Here is a 3,445-nt window from a genome sequence, read left to right as displayed (position 1 = left end):
GAGTCTATTCATGTGTGCAAATATGATTGTGTATTGTATTGGAAAGAGTTTGTAGATTTGCAACAATGCCCTGTTTGTGGTGAGTCTTGGTACAAAGTTAATGATGGCAAGGGTGAAAAAATACCAAATAAGGTATTGTGCCATTTTCCATTGATACCGAGATTAAAACGTTTGTTTGCATCAAAAGAAGGCGCTTCTGACATGAGATGGCATAAAAATAAGCGAGTTGAAACGGAGGATGTATTGCGACATCCAGCTGATGCAGAGGGGTAGAAACATTTTGATCGTGAATTCCCTCATTTCGCTTTAGATCCTCGAAATGTTCGTTTGGGATTAGCTTCAGATAACTTCAATCCGTTTGGAAATATGAGCACTTCTTATAGTATGTGGCCTGTGATGATAATTCCTTATAATTTGCCCCCTTGGAAATGCATGAAGGAAACAAACTTCTTCATGTCTTTGCTCGTACCTGGTCCAAAATCTCCTGGAAAGGAAATTGATGTTTACTTGCAACCGTTGATTGAAGAGTTGAAAAAGTTGTGGACAATTGGTGTGCGAACTTATGATTCTGTTGCTGGTGAGTTTTTTCAACTATATGCTGCCTTATTATGGACGATTAATGACTTCCCTGCGTATGGTGACTTATCTGGGTGGAGTACAAAAGGTTATCCAACATGTCCAATATGCAAAGAAGATATCTCGTCCTTCGGGATAAGAGGGAAAATATCATTTATGGGACATCGACGTTATCTTCCAGAGAATCATAGTTGGGGTCGAAGTAGACAACATGATAGAAAAGTTGAACGTAGACCTCCACCAGTTGTAATGAATGGAGAAGAGATATTACAACAAATAAATACGCTAAACTTTTCTATGCTTAGCAAACATCCATCGAAGCAAGATAAAAAAAGAAAGCGAATTCTAAACTGGACTAAAAAGAGTATTTTTTTTCCAACTTACATATTGGTCCAGACTATTGTTACGACATAAATTGGATGTAATGCATATTGAAAAAAACATATACGACAATTTGGTGGGCACATTGTTACATATTGAAGGAAAGAAAAAGGATACAACGAATGCTCAATTAGACTTACAAGATTTGAAGATAAGAAAGGACCTACACTTGATACAGATCGATAACAGATTTGTAAAACCACACGCAGTATACACATTAACAAATGGTGAACGGATTTCATTTTATAAGTATTTGAAATCAGTGAAATTCCCTGATGGATTTGTATCTAACATATCACGATGTGTCAATGACAAAGATGGAAAATATCGGGGCTGAAAATACACGACTGTCATGTGTTGCTTCACAGACTACTCCCTATTGGTATTTGAGCATACTTACCGAAGAATGTATCCACTGCTATTGTTAAGTTGTGTACATTCTTTCGCGACTTATGTGCAAAGATAATATGTGTAAGTGATTTGAACAGACTACAAGCAAACATCATAGTCATACTTTGTAAATTGGAGAGAATATTCCCACTTGTCTTTTTCTATGTAATGGTATACCTTGCAGTTCATCTACCATATGAAACCAAAGTGGTGGGTCTAGTTAGTTACAGTTGGATGTATCCTATTGAAAGAAGTTTACGAACATTAAAACAATTTGTATGGAACAAAGCACGTTCTGAGGGGTCTATAGCAGAAGCATATGTAATGATGAATCATGGAACTTCTGCTCGCGATATCTAAGTGGGATTGAAACGAGATTCAATAGAGATGAATGAAATGATGATAACATTCCCAATCACGAGATATTTGGTGAATTTGAATTATTTAGGAAGAGGGTACGACCATTAGGGGCGTTAACTTTACGGACGCTATCAGCGGAGGAAAAGCGTATTGCACATTGATACATTCTCAACAATTGTAAAGAAATAACAGACTATCGCAAGTACGTTTCAAACTTTTTCCTTTTCTAAATTCTAGGGTATCTCCTTTGATATAACATTTAAATGATCAATTTTGTAGGCAACATTTGAGGTTAATTCGTCGTGAAGCTCAAAACGCCTCTAACTTATATATAAAACATCAATGCAAATTTCCCGATTGGTTCAAATCTCAGGTATACATAGTCATTTTGTAGGCAACAGTTGAGGGATGATTCATTTTCGTAGTCATTTGTAATGTATAATTAATTATCAGGTTCTACAACGATACGAGAGAGAATATATCTCCGATGATTTCTTTTCATTTGCAATGGGACCTTCGTCTGAGATGCGCTCTTACAATGGATGTATTGTTAATGGGGTACGGTTTCACACTGTAGAGCGTGATAATCGTCAAGCTACACAAAATAATGAAGTCCTAGTGGCCGGGGAGATCAGTGAGAACACAAGTGTGGATAACAATTTCTACGGTGTTGTAGACGAAGTATTAGATTTCCAATAAGTGAACAGAAGACGCGTTTTCTTGTTGAAGTGTAGATGGTTTGACACAGATAACAACGAAAGTAATAGAACACATGTGGATTTAGGATATAAATCGATCAATACATCACACTTTTGGTATGTCGACGAGCCTTTCATCTTTGCTATCCAAGCACAACAAGTCTTTTACATTGATGACATCAAACATGGTAGCAATTGGAAAGTTGTTCAAGTAGTCCAAAATAAACGAATATGGGATGTACCGGAAGTGGATGATGTTGAAAACGCACAACTAGATTTACCAAAAATTGTTGGTGGCATCCGAGTGGATGAAACCATTGAGGAGGTTACTTTATGCAGAGTTGATGTTGATCTTACAGTTGTGGAAAGGCCAATTATTGTACATGGCGATCATGACTTCATAAACGATGATAATGAAGAACAATTATCTCTCAATAACAGTTCAATACTGATGAATAATTTGAATTAGATTACGATGATGAATAATGATATATCTACTCAATTCTCTTTTTCTCTAGCTTACACGTATTTATTGTTAATTTAATATTATTTTCTCTTTTTTGTGTTTGTATAGATACAATGTCAACCCCTAATAGGTAACGGGAGGGTGATGAAGAATTCTAGGAGTTATATATAGGAAACACGATATCTTCTGTGGGTGATACTTCAGGTTAGTATATTTTGAAATATATTCAGTTAACTGAAATACATCATAAACTGTTTTAAATTTTTTATTCTTCAGATAATAGCTCAGCATCCAATCGGAAGAAACGAGAGCATTCGTGGAACATTGAGTTGGAAAAATACGTCCAAAAACATGGGAGAATTACAATCGTGATAAATGAGGGGGAGACGAAACCAATATCTCAACATTTGGTATGATTTAGTAATGCGATCAGCGTCGCCGTGAGATCTGCATTTCCAATACGTTGTCATACTTTTGCTGAGGTTCCAAACGAGTTCATAGAATTGGATAAAAGTCAATTATTTGTAAGTAATTATAAGTTTATTCTTTTACAGTCATGAACATCATCTATGCT

General features: G+C 35.8%; 1 pseudogene; it reads left to right on the top strand.

The window, feature by feature from the left end:
• The first annotated feature begins 201 nt into the window (after positions 1 to 201).
• Positions 202 to 2,874, top strand: LOC150035498 (uncharacterized; annotated as a pseudogene).
• Positions 2,875 to 3,445: the final 571 nt, after the last annotated feature.

This window comes from Benincasa hispida, chromosome 6 (genome assembly GCF_027475165.1).
Source record: "Benincasa hispida cultivar pf3 chromosome 6, pf3_genome.v1.1, whole genome shotgun sequence".
NCBI lineage: Eukaryota > Viridiplantae > Streptophyta > Magnoliopsida > Cucurbitales > Cucurbitaceae > Benincasa > Benincasa hispida.
The sequence above is the reverse complement of the archived record's forward strand: the minus strand, read 5'-3'. Positions and strand labels throughout refer to the sequence as shown.